At 41.0% G+C, this 16,850-nt stretch overlaps 3 pseudogenes; all 3 read left to right on the forward strand.

Moving 5' to 3' along the window:
• The first annotated feature begins 7,180 nt into the window (after positions 1–7,180).
• On the forward strand, positions 7,181–9,515 carry LOC136516099 (uncharacterized; annotated as a pseudogene).
• A 1,871-nt stretch (positions 9,516–11,386) lies between these two features.
• Positions 11,387–13,986, forward strand: LOC136516100 (glutathione S-transferase T3-like; annotated as a pseudogene).
• Positions 13,987–14,414: 428 nt separating this feature from the next.
• LOC136519052 (uncharacterized) lies at positions 14,415–16,412 on the forward strand (annotated as a pseudogene).
• The last annotated feature ends 438 nt before the right edge of the window (positions 16,413–16,850 follow it).

Here is a 16,850-nt window from a genome sequence, read left to right on the forward strand (position 1 = left end):
TGGAAGGAATTTGGGTTGAGATGCTCTAGGCCGTACAAATTTGAAGAACGAAGGAAGCTCTGTTTTTGGCGTTAATGGCTCCGATAAGGCTGCCCCCACCATCGTCGTAGCCAGCGGCAGGCTACTACAGAGACCAGCTGCACGCGGTGGTGAGAAGCGTCGCTGGACGCGGCAGACATGAGTATGAAGCAGCCTATGGAGCCACGTCACTGCCCTGCACCATACGTGCGTGAACCAAAGGAAATTGAGCCGAGAGTCGTGACATCGCCGTCGTCCTTGCGCTTCTGAGCCAGTCACCGCACAAGCGTGCACGACAGACCACGTCTCGCTCGCCCTCGTGCCACACCTTCACCTCTCTCCCTCGCCGTCGTGCCATGGGATGCACCCGCGCTGGCCTCGCATCGCCGCAGTGCCACTAGTGAGCTGACGCCGAGTGCACGCGCACTAGTGAAGGGTTGAGATGGCGGACTAGAGGGGGTGAATAGTCTTTTCTAAAATTAATCGCGTCGGCTAACCGAAACAAGTGCGGAATTATAACTATCGGTCTAGCCAAGACTACACCCATCTATCTATGTTCTCTAGCACCTTCCAAAGATACTAATCAAGCAACAAAGGTGCCGGGCTAGCTAGAGCTCACCTAACCAATTCTAGGAGCAAGGTTACACAAACCTATGCCACTAGTACTTTAAGCAACAAGGGAGCTCCTACACATGCTAGTAAGCAAAAGCACAAAGCTAACTAAGCTCACTAGCAATGCTCAATAACAAAGCAACCAATGCCTAATTAGAGAGCGCAAAAACTTAGCTAACAAACTAAGCAATATGACTAACAAGGTTACTAAAACCAAATTAGCCATGCAAGGGAGCTATTTCTATGCTACACAAGCAAGAAGGTAATTAGCAAGCTACACAAGCTATCTAATTACAAGAGCAACTACACAAGCTTAATATGTATAAAAGTAATTGCAAGCTTGTGTAAAGGGGATGCAAACCAACGGGAAGAACAAGGTTGACACGATGATTTTTCTTCCGAGGTTCACGTGTTTACCAACACGCTAGTCTCCGTTGTGTCGACCGCTCACTTGGTGGTTCGGCGGCTAATTAGCATCACCCGCTAAGTCCGCACGTCGGGCGCCGCAAGAACCTACCCCTTAGTGAGGGTAGCTCAATGACACGCTTTACTAGAGTTGCTCTTCGCGGCTCCCGCGGGGCGAGCACAATGTCCCTCACAAGCACTTCTCCGGAGCGCCGCACAAGCTTCTTGCGCGCTTCGACGGAGACCACCACCAAGCCGTCTAGGAGGTGGCAACCTCCAAGAGTAACAAGCACCACCGGCTTGCAACTCAATCACCTAGTGCCACTCGATGCAACCTCACGATGCAATCGCACTAGAATCGCTCACTCACACAATCGAATGATCACTATCAAGTATATTTGTGATGGAGGGCTCCCAAGCACTCACAAGCATGGACACTAAGTCCCCTTAGGTGCTTAGCACCAGCCATGACCGAAGGCCACTTCTATTTATAGTCCCAAGGGCTAAACTAGCCGTTACCCCTTCACTGGGCAAAAATCGGGCCGACCGGACGCTCCGGTCGTGTTGACCGGACGCTGGACCTCAGCGTCCGGTCGCCCGCAGACGGTCACGTGTCCCGATTCCAACGGTCACTTGACCAGACCGGACGCAGCAGCTTCAACTGACCGGACGCTGGACCTCAGCGTCCGGTCGTTTCTAGTAAGCTCCCCGAGGCGTATTTCTTCGATCGGACGCGTCCGGTCGCACGTGATCGGACGCAGCCCAGCGTCCGGTCACACTCTAGCTTCTGCGTCATCGTACATCAGCCTGATTGGACGCACCCTGCCAACGTCCGGTGCTTTCAGACCCAGCGTCCGATCAGTTGACCGACACCAGCGTCTTCGCGACCAACTCGTTTTCACTTCTATCTTCTCCACTCTTGCTCCAATGTGCCAACCACAAGAATTTGCATCCGGCGCAATAGAAAATAGGCATTCCATTTTCCCGAAAGCGCCGCCACGCCACTCGATCCTAGCGACAATGCAAAGTTAGATCACTCGAGTAGCACTAGATGACCGATATGCAAACAAGTTTGCCCCTCTTGATAGTACGGCCATCTATCCTAAACCCGGTTATAAACTTCTCTACACACCTATGACCGGTGAAATGAAATGCCCTAGGTTATACCTTTGCCTTGAGCATTCCATTCCATCTCCTCCAATGTCGATGCAACACATGCACCAACACGATCAACAATGATATGATCCACTTTATATCATCACATGATCATATTGGTTCATCGATCTTGACTTTACTTACTCTTCATCGTTGCCATCATCCATCGGCGCCAAGTCTTGCTCAAGCTTCACCGCCACGCGGTCCATCACTCCAAAGCCTTCGACTTGCCCTTCACGCTTGCAACCGGTCCATCAAGCCAAGTCTTATCTTGATCTTTTTCACCTTGATCACATGACTCAATGTCATGTCTCATGTGCATTTAAGCTCCTTCATCATCACATGTGTGAGCTTTGCAACATTTCCAAGCCATTTTCACCTTCATGGCATATGTTGCTCACACACATGTACCTGTGGACTAATCACCTGTGTATCTCACATAAACACAATTAGTCCACCTAGGTTGTCACTCAATTACCAAAACTAAACAAGGACCTTTCAACTAGGCGACTAGTGCACATGGCCAGGTCGCCTTGGTCCACCTCCGATAGAGCCGAGATCACCCACGAGTTCACCACCGCTCTTAGTTGCTTCCTCGCCACCTTGTCGCCACCGGCAACTGCCCCAACGGCAGCGGTGGCATGGGGCGCTGCCGATGGGGACGTTGTTGGGGGTTTTCTGTTTAACTAATGTCCACGTGGACGACTACGTTAGCTTTTAACTCCCATCATGTCTATTTTGGACCTGGATGAGATCACTTAAATACATTAGTGAGCTAAATGTGAGATTTCATAGTTTGGGGACCCAGATAAAATCCGTCTAATACTTTAAGAACCGGCCGTGCAATTTACTTAAAAAAAAAGAGTCCACAAGCGTGGTTATTACAACTTGAAAATAGCAAAATCATGTGCTGCACTCAAGCGACCTTTAGAATGCAGGGTTTTTTTTTTCCTATTTTGTATATTTTTCATGTGAAAATGAAGTGAACTCTATAAAATTTATATAAAGATTTTTTATAAAATTCCTATGTTTCAAAGTGGCCTTTAAATTATTTTGTTTCTGGCTGAACTCCATGATCATTATGGTCTCGGGCCATAATATCTTATACACCATTTAGATGTAGATATTGGAGTCTGAAATTGAGGATCGGAATCACCTCCTGAATTTTGTTGTTTGGGTATCATGAAATTGAGGTTAAAATTGCAACCTCCCATACATTTGGTATTAGATTACAATTAGAAGTGGATTCTCCCAATACAGAGGGATAACGCTCTATATTGGTATTGGGTGAAATTGGGCCTCACCTCCCGTGTCTGGCTCTCTCCCAACATGTGCCCCCGATCCTCAGCGCCTCCCTCGCCGGTCGCCCTCGCCATTGCCTCCCTCGCTGACACCGGTCACTGCACCGACATTAACCTTGCCAATAAATTATTGGAGAGAAACATATTACAAGGACCCAAATTTTTTTTCTATTTTAACGCTGACCTTGCCACCTCCAATGCTATTCTATCCACCTTGTCATCCTCCTCTCTAGACAAAATATTCTCCCCTAACAAATTCACACTTGTTTTAGCGAAGATTTCAGGTGCTTGAAATATATAGGCATGCTTTCCTTTTGGAAAATAAATCAGTTACAACCTTTTCATATCATTATGTGAGTAGATAAGCAGGGATCAAACCCTCGATTTTAAAAAAGTACTAAACATAGGTTTGAGGTTTCTACATCGTCTTTTCTATACAGTGTTTCAACAGTAACTGGTATTTTCTCTCTTAAGGCATGTATAACAAGGGTTGTACCGACCGACACATTAGCCTCATCGATCGGATTGAGGAGACAGAAACACAAGCTTATGGCTCATTCCATTGATTGGTTGAACAAGCCGAGATTTCTTTTCCCACGTACAGAGGCTCAACAGGTCATTCTATCATGTTGAACATATTCAATTGAATAAGCTCTAAACTTATCTATTGATGATTAACATGATTTATAGATAGGTTTTATCGAGCTTGCTCTTAAGGATTGTTGTTCTCTCCTTCGCCTAATAAAGATTAGATCAATGCAACAAAAGTCGTAGAGAACAGCGTAGCATATATATCATATCATCATATGAAATCTTTAGATCTTCCCGTCGGCTTCTATAGATTCAATGTTCCATCTACAGTCAATCCATCCCGGCCGTTCCTTCCTACGGATCCATCCCGGTCGTTCGTTGGCATCCTTATCCTCTCCACTTCCCGTCTCCCAGACCCGACGCTTCCCGGCACTTCTCCTCCCACCTCCGTCGCTCCGACCCGCAGAACGCCGCAGCTTCCTTCGGCGCCGCCACCGCCCTCCGCGACCCCTCCTCCCTCCCCGACGCCGCGCCGCCGCTGCTTCGACCAACGCCGCCGCGGACGCCGCGACGCTGCAGCTCCACCCTGTCCGCCTCCACTTGATGACGCGCTCCGCCTGTACCAGCGACGGCGCTCCACCCTTCTTCACGGATCTGCCGGCCCGACGTTGCGCCGCGCCAGCACGTGTGCCCCAGCCTGGCGAAACCCTAGCGGCGCATCACGTCCGCGCCGCTCTCCCCTGCCGCCTCCAGCCAATGCCTCCTTCGTTTGGCCTCGCCGGTCCAGCACGCCGTCGCTGTCCACTTCACGCCTATCGCCGCCACGCCAGATGTCCCAGGGTACGGACCTTCTTCATTTTCGCCTGCCTTGCCCCTGCTCAAATCGATTCGATTCTGATGAATCCTCATGCTCTGGTCTTCTCGCTACGGCCACCACGGGTTCCATTTACCAGCTATGGACACCTCACAAAGCAAGAGGTCTAATACATCCATGTACAAAAATCTATTGTGTGATGTGTTTATTCCCACACATTGATGCCTTCTAGGTGTTTGCTGAAATGCCGAGGTGAATAAGACAAATAATTGGCTTCGTGCACGATGCACCCCGGCAACAAATCATTGGGTTGTAATCTCTTGCAAATTTTATAGTGCCTTCTTTCCAACATGCATTTGGGATATATATATATATATATATATATATATATATATATATATATATATATATATATATATATATATATATATATATATATATATGTCACAAAGGATTCATATAAATTTCCTACTACATGGGCTTCAGAGTCATGGCAAAACTATGAAGAGATATTTGTAAAAGGCGCGAATCATGATAATTGGAGAATTTTCAGTGAAGCAAAAGAATTAGAAGGAAATACCAAATTTGCTCCTGAATATTATATGATGTACCAAAATAAAATAATCAAAGTGTTCTTACGAGAATACTATGGAAGGTACAACATAATACAAAGAGAAGTTGGAAGATTAATAAAGCCTAGCTATGGCAAAGAATGTCAACTAAGAAAAGAATATCGTGAATTGTTGTCCTGGTATGAAATATGGCAACCTGAAGAAGTGGACAACGAAGAAAATATTGAAGAGTCAATATAGACTCAGTTCAATATCAATATATATATACAAGAAATATACTCCCTATGTTGATAAGGTGTTATCAACGATTTGGCCGGGGGAGAGATATATTACAATACATACAGTAAAGGATGATAATTGAAGACGCAAGATGCTTCCTTAAGCACGAAGGCTCCTCAGACGATGACTTTGCCACGAAGGCTCTTCAGACGATAAGCATGAATGACACTTCTTTCGTGCTATAAAGCGAGACGCAGGGCACATTCATTCATCATCAGAGAATCGGCATTCAGCATCGGAGTGAAGAAGTCGAGTGCCTGAGCCACTCTCGGGTGAGTGCTCGCGCACTGTTCATATTCCGAATTTAAATAGTAGCGAGTATTTTAAATAGTGCCACGAATTTGAATAGTGAACACTGAATTTGAATAGTGCTATGAATAGTAACTCAAGAATTTTAAATTTGAATTTTGAGTCCGAGTTTGTTCCAGCGGTTTAGCGAAAGTCCCTACGCAGTGGTATCAGAGCCTGGTTATTAAATTACGAATTTAAGGGATTTACTATAATCTGTTGAAGATTAAAAAGTTACATTATTTAAATTTAGAAGTTAATACAGGAAAGACAGTCAATACTAAAGAGAACATAAACATAAGGTGCAGACTAAATAGCTCAGAAGAACATACTTGGCATACCTCTCACGGACAGATAAATTTAATAGTTGATTTGATACATAACTTTTACATATCTTGGGGAAAGAGACAAGACGAGCTAGAACTAAAATTTGATAGACTGCAAAAGGAACATAAGCATCTTGAAGAGCAATATTTAGCTACCAATAATAAATTGGAATTAGCTCTACAAATTTTAGAAAAAAAAATAAAGTTTCTCTATGAAGAATTAGCCAGAATAGTGATTATATTAAAAAAAGATATAACTTATCTATATAAGAAGACTGATAATATTGTTGAGCATAACAAAGAAATTGTGTTATCATCAGTAGGAATAGTTGAGTCCACTAGATCTTTAAATTTAGAAAGATGGAAGTATCTGAGAGCCTCTCTAGAAGAGACAAGTCACTCCAATTAGTTAATAAAGACAAAAGACCTCTAGGTTTTAAAGATAAACTAAAAGGAGGATATGAAGATACTGAAACCTTAGAAGAAATGATAGACGTAGATAGAGATCTTGAAAGATATCAGAAAGATACTTTAAGAAAAATAAGGCCTCAACAAATATATCAAATAGGTTGGTTTGAAAATAAAAATGGATTATATAGAATATCTAGAGAAGTAGAATTAAGTGTATTGGTAGAACCAGTTCTGCTAATTGTTAGTAAACAATTTGAGAATGCTTTAAAATACTCAGGGTATAAATATATACATCAGGGAATGTATATTATTGGAATTAAAGGTATGACAAGGAAAAAATTAGGAACTAAGGTTCTAATAACTTTATTAGATAAAAGATGGGACTCAATAAATAAAGCAGCATTAGGATTTCTAGAAGGCGATATGAATGAAAATATGTTGATAACATATATAGCTCCAGACTTAATAATGCCGGTTAAAGAATTTATAGATAAGATGGCATTTAGATTTCAAACTAAAGGATATGAAGAATTTAAAGGAACAAATCTACTAGTAAGCATAGAATTTATAGGAAGGTTAACCAGCAGAAGTGGAATCAGATATAAGGTAAATGTGAACAATATTGTAGAAAGTATACAATCTAAAGAAATAAAATTTATGAGTCCTCTGAAAATAAGTTCTGAAGAAAAAGTAGGAGAAGAATGGAATATAAGCTCATTAATAGAGCCAAAAATGTTAAAACAACCTAAAGATTACATAAGCTATGAAAATAATAGAGTATTGGCTAGTATTAGGTTTGTAGATTATAAAGAACAAAGTTTAGATGATTTAGAAGCATCTAGTTCAGAGGCAAAATTAGAAGGAAACAGAAGGCATAGCATATGTGAATTTATGGAAAAATTAGATATAGATAATGAAATAAAACATTATAAGCAAAAGCTAAGCAAAATTCATGATGAATATAAAACCTCCATGATATGCAAATGGGCTGCTATAAGAGAAAGGGAACTCTACTTTAGACGAGAAATATGCAGACTTGATAATATCAAGAAAGATAGAGAATTAAATGCTAAGAAATTTAGCATTCCAATAAAGAAAAATGACTTTGTGTCAAAACAAATAGATAACAGGATAAGAGAAGTCCAAAAAGAATTAGAACATAGCAAGGATAAGATAAATGACATAGAAGATAATGATATAAGCGAAGATGAGCAATGGGAAATTAATAATAAGTTATTATTAGAAAGCTATGAAGAAGAGGATGATGATACAATTGAGATATGCAGTAACTCAATAACTCTCATAAACCCCTTAGAAAATAAAGAGTTACGTAAAAATAATGCTATAGAAGCAATGAAAATAGATCCAAGTACATCAAAAAGAAGACGAGGTCCTGAAATAAAGATAGAAGGAGAAAGTGAGAGACCAACTAGAAAACCAGGAACTTGGCCACCAGAAAAAGAAGAACTTGCATATAGATATATATACCTGGACAATATAAGCATATGGGTTCAAAAAGAAGAGAATTTGAAAAGAAGGTGCAATTCCAAAATTATAAAAGTGATGGTGCTATACTAAATTTAGCAGCACATGATCCTATAGATTGGTCAAATATAATTAGCATATGGAAAGGATTGATAGTCCAAAAGTATATACAAAATCAGCATAATATTGGAAATAGAGTAGAAGATATGATTACATATTTAGAAACATTTTTAGGTGAATCAGTCAAAGTTTTATGGGAACAATGGGTAGAAGCTTTCCCTAATCATTATGCCCAATTAAAAATGGCTGGTAGTAACCCATATAATTTTGCAAATATTATATCAAGCATTGTAATATGTGAAGATCCTGAATTAGGATTTACTGTATTACAAAATGAAAGATTAAAAGAAATAGAAAAATTGTCACTAACAAGCTGGAAAGGAATAAAGGAATTTTCTCAACACTATTTGTATAATGCTACGACTGTCAAGCAAGGCTATAACCAAGGTATAGTAGAAAAATATTTTAATAAATTACCAGAGCCTTTAGGTACTATGATATTAGAAGAATATAAAAAGGAAACTATTGGTAAAGAATATAATATCTCTTAGGCTATAACATTTGTTTTCAAACAGTTAAGAAAAATATGCACCAACATACAAGCCCAAAGATCAATGAAACAATCAGACTATAATTTTTGCAATAAAATAGTTCAAATACCATTGACATATGGAGAAGAGAGATATAGAAATAAGAAATATCCTAAGAATTATAAGAAAGGAAATATAAAGACAAAGAGACGTTATTTTCTTAGAAGATCAGACAATAGAGCTCCATTCCTCCATAAAAGGAATGTAAGAAGATATAATCCTAGAAAAATTATGATAGTACATGTAGATGCTTTATTTGCAACTTGCCATATCACTTAAGCAAAACATGTCCTAACAAAGACAAGAAAAGGTATTTCAATAAGCAAGAAGAACAAGAAAAGGTTCAAATAATAGATAGTGTGAATGAAAATACCTTAGTCTGTGATGATGATATAATGGACGATGAATCGATATATTCAATTATAGAGACAGATGAAATAGAATATGATGAAGAAAAAGAATCAAGTGATGAAGAGTTAAATTTAATTGATGAGTTAGCAGGATTAAAAATAGAAATGATGGATCAAATAAACTGCGAACACAAGTGGGATCATAAAAAAGGTGATTCTAATATAAATTGTGTATTTTGCATATATTATCAAGATCCAGCAAAAAGAGCAACATGTAGGCTATGCTTAAGACAAGCATGCATGTCATGTTTAAAATAGCAAAGCGATATGAAAAAGAACTCAGAAGCTAAAATAATATATGAAGAAAATAAAGTGCAATCAGAAAAAAGAAGTAATTTTAGAGGAAAAAAGAAATAAATATTTAAACAATATTCCACAAGAGTTTCTTATTCCTAGATTAAGTTTTAAGACTGAACAAACTTTATCATACTTTACTCGTGATATTATAGATCTAATTTGGAAGAAATATGCTGAAAGGCATTACAAAACCTTTCATGATATACAAAAATACTTTATGAAATTATACCAAGGTAAAGAAAGACATCTAGGAATAATTGTGAATGCAAATACTTTTCCTTTACTTCATCTCAATGATAAATTAATTGTTAAGCCTCATCAAAGATTCTTAATATTGAGGGCTCATATAAATTTAAAATATTTTAGAAGTATACAAAGAAATACTGGAGATAATATCTCTTTATAAACTATTATTGATCATGGGTTAGTCTATGATATATATGGAACACTTGAAGAAATACTCCAATCAAACCTTGGAATAGCTATCAAAGAAGCTTGTAAGAAATTAGCATGTATTCAAGGGAAATACAAAATTAACTTTTGTTCTAATCCACCAAAATTTACATAACCAATAAGACCAACATGCCATGATATATGTCACGAAGGGTTCATACAAATTTCCTACTACATGGACTTCAGAGTCATGGCAAAACTACGAAGAGATATTTGTAAAAGGCTCGAATCATGATAATTGGAGAATTTTCAGTGAAGCAAAAGAATTAGAAGGAAATACCAAATTTGCTCCTGAATATTATATGATGTACCAAAATAAAATAATCAAAATGTTCTTACGAGAATACTATGGAAGGTACATCATAATACAAAGAGAAGTTGGAAGATTAATAAAGCCTAGCTATGGCAAAGAATGCCAACTAAGAAAAGAATATCGTGAATTGTTGTCCTGGTATGAAATATGGCAACCTGAAGAAGTGGACAACGAAGAAAATATTGAAGAGTCAATATAGACTCAGTTCAATATCAATATATATACAAGAAATATACTCCCTATGTTGATAAGGTGTTATCAATAATTTGGCCGGGGGAAGAGATATATTACAATACATATTACATGCCATGATCTTTGATTTGGTGTTTGCAACATCAATCATTCGGGCGTGGAAGACCATACCAAAGAATATCCAGAAGGATAAGACCATGCGCGACGAAGGACAGCGCAAAAGGAATATGCAGTCACTCTACTGTAGACAGGACAATTATTTTTCATCCAGCTGTCCAGGCATCAGTAAAGGATGATAATTGAAGACGCGAGATGCTTCCTTAAGCACGAAGGCTCCTCAGACGATGACTTTGCCACGAAGGCTCTTCAGACGATAAGCATGAAGGATACCAAAATGTCATCTGTTCATGCACCAGCCCTTCAACCATCTATGTTTTTGTACAGGTGGCACGAAAATAGTCTAATGGCATATTCTAGTTCTTTTCTTCGGTGTTGCCATGCACAAACCTAAGGGCACATACAAGGGACGTCTTTTTCCCGTCTCTTTGATGACGATTTTGCAGAAGGCCCCCCAATGTAGCGGAGAGACGAGCGCCCCGTCGCCTCGCGAGGTGACAGGCTTGTCCCGTGCTCCTAGACAGAAGAGACGTCCGAGACTCCGTTGTACGGCCTCGTCGTCGGCGCGCCCGGATCTCGCGTGGGCAACAGCCTTCGGCGCGCGCGGGAGCAGCGACGATTTGGGCGCGCGGGAAGTTTTCGCGCCAAATCATCTCCGCCCGCCATATCTCCCTCACAGGTGCTCCAGTTCGTCACTTTCCCCAGCCCCTCTCATATCCACCTCGCCCTCCTCGCCTTCGATTTGGGTGCTGCAGAGATGTCTACGTCGGTTGGAGCTAGGAAGAAGAAGGGATCCACAACTTCAGCGTTGGATGCGGCAGCGGCGGCCCCAACCCAAACCCTAGGTCGTGGTGGTGGATCGGCGCTGGGGGCTCTCTCCCTTGGGCGTGGTGGCGGCGCGGTGCTGGTGGCCCACTCTCTCGGTCGTGGTGGACGTGGTGGCGGCTCCGCAGCAACAACGACCCGCCCAACCTCCATTGGCGTCGACGAGGGCACGACGACGGCGCCAGTCTCCATTGACGATGGATCCAATGGCGGTGGCTTCCCATTTCAGTCTGCTACTCAAGGAACATCACCTATTTGCTTTTGCAATTGCGTCATTAATTATTGGTTTGGTTAAATTGAGCATAAAGTGCTGGAACATCACCTATTTGCTTGCTAATAGTTATGGTGATCGGTGACTGATGCCAGGCGCCTAGGCTTAGTATGGCATGTGCCATCACAGTTCCTGCCTTTCATGTGTTCGACGAAATGCGTCTCCGGCGAAGCGAGTAGTTGCATCCTCTCCTTGGATTTGAAAAATGTCTACACTATATATGCATCCTTTTTCTATCTAGTTAATTACTAATTTGAGTAGTCTTGATTGCTTTAGAGTCTTATATTTTTTCCACTGAAAATATGGAATGAAAATGAAATTTGGACCATGTCATATATAGTTGTTCGTTGCATATATACATGTTGCTGTTTGTTACTACAGTTGAAAACCATGTTTAACTTTAGGGGCACAGATACTGACTTTCGTATTATCGAAAGCACAGCTTCATGTTTTCACCATGGTTTGTCATTTTAGTTCTGCTAGTTTCTCATTTCAGTTCTGCTGGTTTCTCATTTCATTGATGTATGTATGTTTGTCATTTAAGTATTAGTACTCTATCCAGTTAAGTTTCAGTTGAGTTCCAGGGGTGTTCAGTAAGTAGCAGTACTGCTAAGTTTCAGTTGTGTTTTTAGATAAGATTCAATTAAGTTCCTTAAGTTTCTGTGAACTTGATCCTAAATGTGTTGCTATTTCCTAAATGTGAACCGAGCTATCAATTTGCTGAAACAGCTCTTACATGATTGTTGCATGATTTTCTGAATTATGTATTATACCCAACTGAATGTGTTAGACTGAAAGAGCTTCTTTGTGCAGACGGCTTCTCGGCGCCAACGGCTCTATCTCTCGGTCGTGGTGGCGGCTCGGCACTGACGGCCCGCTCTCTCGGACGTGGCGGCAGCTCAGCAGCAGCAGGGACCCGCCCAACCACCGGTGGTGTCGGCAAGGGCGCAGCGACGGCACCATCCTCCATTTATGGATCCAGCGTTGGTGGCTTCCCCAGCATAGATGGATTTATGTTCCCTCATTCACCGTCTCAAGCCTTGTTTGATGCGGCCGGCAGTGATCCCTCTTCTCCTGTATCATGGTAATCCCTCTTCTCCTGGTTTGTGATTTTTTCAATTTACAATCATTGTTTAAGATCTAGTAGAAGAATAACATATATTGGATAGATGATTGTTATTGTTTGTTTCCTGCAGGGACAAAGATCCACGTCCATCTGGTGGTTTCATGAGCTACTTCAGAAATCAGCCACACAACTTTCATTTGGTTGGTGCACCTATTCACAACAGCCCTTTGAAGAGACCACTGTCCACCAACAATGATGCAAGTTCACAGCCTGAAGTAGAAATATTACTTGACAATGACAATGTTAGGACTGAGAAGAGGATCCTATGGACTAGAGGAAGAGGATCTTAGATTGATGAGCGCTTGGATAGAACATTCAACAGACTCTACCTGTGGAGCCGATAAGGGTGGTAACCAGTATTGGGGTGAGGTTGTTGAATCCTACAACAAGACTACCCCACCACTTCGAAAGAGAAATCTGAAGCAATGCAAGGATAGATGGCACAAGATTAATAGGTGGATGGACTCTCTTTGTAATGTGCTTATGTAAAGGCTCGCAGAGTATTTACAAGTGGATATTCTGATCAAATGTGGATTGATGCAGCCCACAAGTTCTATGTGGAGGACAACAAAGATGCAAAACTAGGACCCTTTGTTGGGATTGAGGTTTGGAAAATTTGTCGAGAAGTGTCAAAGTGGAAAACATACAATGAAGAGCTGAGGAATGCACGTAAAAGGAAATCATTTCACCTTGAAGAAGAAAGGGATCAGGAAAATGATGAAAGTTTGGAAGAGATGCCTAATCGACCAATGGGTTAGAAGGCAGCTAAAAGGCAGCTCTAGCTGCAAAAGGCAAGTCAAAAGGCTCCAGCAGTGAAGATAATGGTAACTCAAAGGAATCTGCTATTGATCTAGACAAATTAGGCAAATTTCAGGAGGAAACAAATGCAAACCGTATGAAGATATTGGAACTACAGCAGAAGCTATCATCTGAGAAGCTTGAGACCGCAAAACTTGCCCACCTTACTGCACAAGAGACCAAAAAGGGAAAGATGCTTGAGAAAAAATCAAAGATGATGGAGGCTTATAACAGCCTCATCTTACAAGATACAAGTTCAATGTCCGATGTGGAAAAGGCGGAGCGAGTTGCTGCCATGAAGTGTCTTAGGAAGGCCCTTTTTCCTGAAAGTGACTGAACAGGTAACTTGAGCAACCTGTACACCTCTACACCTCAACTTCTATTCTTTGATTTACAGTAACTTCAGCTGCTATCTATGTTTGCTATCCTTGTTCTGTATTAGTTTGATCTGGAAACCATAAAATCAGCTGACACTATCTCAGAGTTGCCTACATTGCTTTCGGAATATAGTGCATGGGAATATAAAGATGAGAACATGTTAAATGCAAATATGAAAGTAATCAAAGTTCTCCAGGCTTAATTGATGACCTGCAGAACAATATTTATTATTATCTTTTCAGCTAAAGTTATATAGTGCATGGGATGCACGATCCGAGCCATGATAGACTGATAGTATACTCAACTACTTTTTAGATAGGCATGAGTACTTTTGTTCATGATGATTTAACTGTTTCTTGCATTTTTATATTATGAACTTTGCAGGTTAACCAGATTAAGGATAAAATATCTGCGAAAGAACAGCACATTGCAGAGGATGAGTGGTGACCTACCTGATGGTGCGATCTATCTGTTATCTACTGGTTATTATCTCAATGTCATCTACTAGTGACTGCATCTATCTGAATGTGAATGCTATCTATCTGAATCTGAATGCTATCTGAATGTGAATGCTTTCTATCTGAATGTGAATGCTATCTGAATGTGAATGCTATCTATCTGAATGTGAATGCTATCTGAATGTGAATGCTATCTGAATGTGAACATGTCATCTGAATGTGAATGTGCTAGCTATGTGAATGTGAGGCAGAAGCTTGAATACTATAAATTGGCACCAGTTAGTTCATTTTCCACCGCCCTGCTCTAGTTAGTTCCTATGGAGCAAGATGAGGTGCAAGATGCTGAGGACTTTGATCCTGCAGAGGTGTTCACCGTAGAAGATATGCTAGCAGAGGATGGAATCTTAGAAGATATGATACAAGAGGAATTGAAGGCCTACATCGATGGAGAAGCATCAACAGTATCTCGCCGTCGCCGTCAAACTAGGACCACGCAGGTACATACCAAGGAATCGAGAAGCAGCTCATGATGATCTTGTCGCTAATTACTTTTCTGCAAATCCTATCTACACCGATGAGATGTTCCGTAGGAGATTTAGGATGAATAAGCCGCTGTTCTTACGTATCGTGCATGCACTCAGTGATTGGTCTCCTTATTTCACCCAAAGACCCGATGCTACTGGTAGGAATGGACTTTCACCGCTTCAAAAGTGTACCGCGGCTATCAGGATGCTAGCTTATGGAACCTCGGCTGATCAACTTGATGAGGTGTTAAAGATAGCTACAAGCACTTGTTTGGAGATTTTGGGAAAATTTGCTGAAGGGGTGATTGAAAAATTCGGTGAAGAATATCTACGCCCTCCAAGAAGCGATGAACTGGAAAAAATATTACGAGAAAATGAGGCTCGTGGTTTTCCAGGAATGTTGGGAAGCATCGATTGTATGCATTGGGCATGGAAGAATTGTCCGAAAGGTTGGGCAGGCATGTTCACACGTGGTGATAAAGGCGTTCCTACTATGATCCTTGAAGCGGTGGCAACTCGGGATCTTCGTATATGGCATGCTTTCTTTGGTACCGCCGGGTCTCAGAACGACATAAACGTTCTAAACAAGTCACCACTGTTCATTCAAGCAATAAAAGGGGAAGCTCCTGCGGTACACTATAATGTAAATGGAACACAATATGACATGGGTTATTATCTTGCCGATAAAATATATCTAGAATGGGCAGTATTTGTGAAGACAGTGACGGCCCCTCAGTCGGCGGAAGACAAATTATTTGCATTGATGCAAGAAGGGGCGAGGAAAGATGTCGAGTGCGCATTTGGTGTGCTGCAATCACGCTTTGATATTGTTCGTCGACCGGCAAGGTTATGGAAGCAGGGGGATGTTATCAACATAATGCAAGCTTGTGTTATCCTTCACAATATGATAGTGGAAGATGAGAAGGATTCAATTAGAGAAGTCTTGGATTTGAATGAGAATCCAAGTGCGACGATAGTGCTCCCACCTGAAGTGCGTACAAGTGACAACCCTAATCCTACCTTCGCAGAGGTACTTCGTAGAAATTCCACTATCAAAGCTCGGCCAACACATAGGAAACTCAAGAAGGATCTAATCGAGCACATATGGCAACGCTATGGAAACAAAGGAAATTAGATAAAAGACGTTGCATCTATATGAAATATAATTATTATATTGATGGTTTTTAAAAATATTGTAATCATGTTGCTCTTGTTTATCCTTGATACATTTTCTATCAAATAGCCACATAATGGTATTCAAAAATTTATTTATAGTTGATCCTAACTACATGCAAAGCATTAAACAGTTTAGAGACGGACCCTCTGTCTGTGGGTTGTATGACCTGTCTTTATACCTGTCTGTATGATAGATTCGAGGCGCTTAGAGACGAACCCCTGTCTGTAGGTTGTACATGCCCTAACCTGAAGAGCCTGCACAGATAGTTGGGTCACCCCAAATGAAGGTAAAACCATTCGTTCTCTTGCTCCCATCTCAAACTGCCACTTCCCAGTGCTTTACAGTGACCCAGTAGCCGACAATCCAGAACATGTACCATGTTACCTTACCGATTCTACATGTGTTGCCAATGCAGGTACCTTTCCCATTGCTATTTACATGCACTAATTACCTACATGCTGCTCTCTTGCGGACAATCGTTGTAGAACTGATCTCAGGAAATGAGATTGTAGAGGTGCTCAAATGATAGGTGGTTTTTAACTTCCCTAGGTTTGTTCAACGAGCTCCATGTTTGTGTTAACAAGGAGCCAGTATCCACGAAAACCTTAATACGAAACGACATGTGACCTTACTTAAAAATGTTTTGATGCATTTCTCAGTTTTT

This window comes from Miscanthus floridulus, chromosome 17 (genome assembly GCF_019320115.1).
Source record: "Miscanthus floridulus cultivar M001 chromosome 17, ASM1932011v1, whole genome shotgun sequence".
Classification (NCBI taxonomy): domain Eukaryota; kingdom Viridiplantae; phylum Streptophyta; class Magnoliopsida; order Poales; family Poaceae; genus Miscanthus; species Miscanthus floridulus.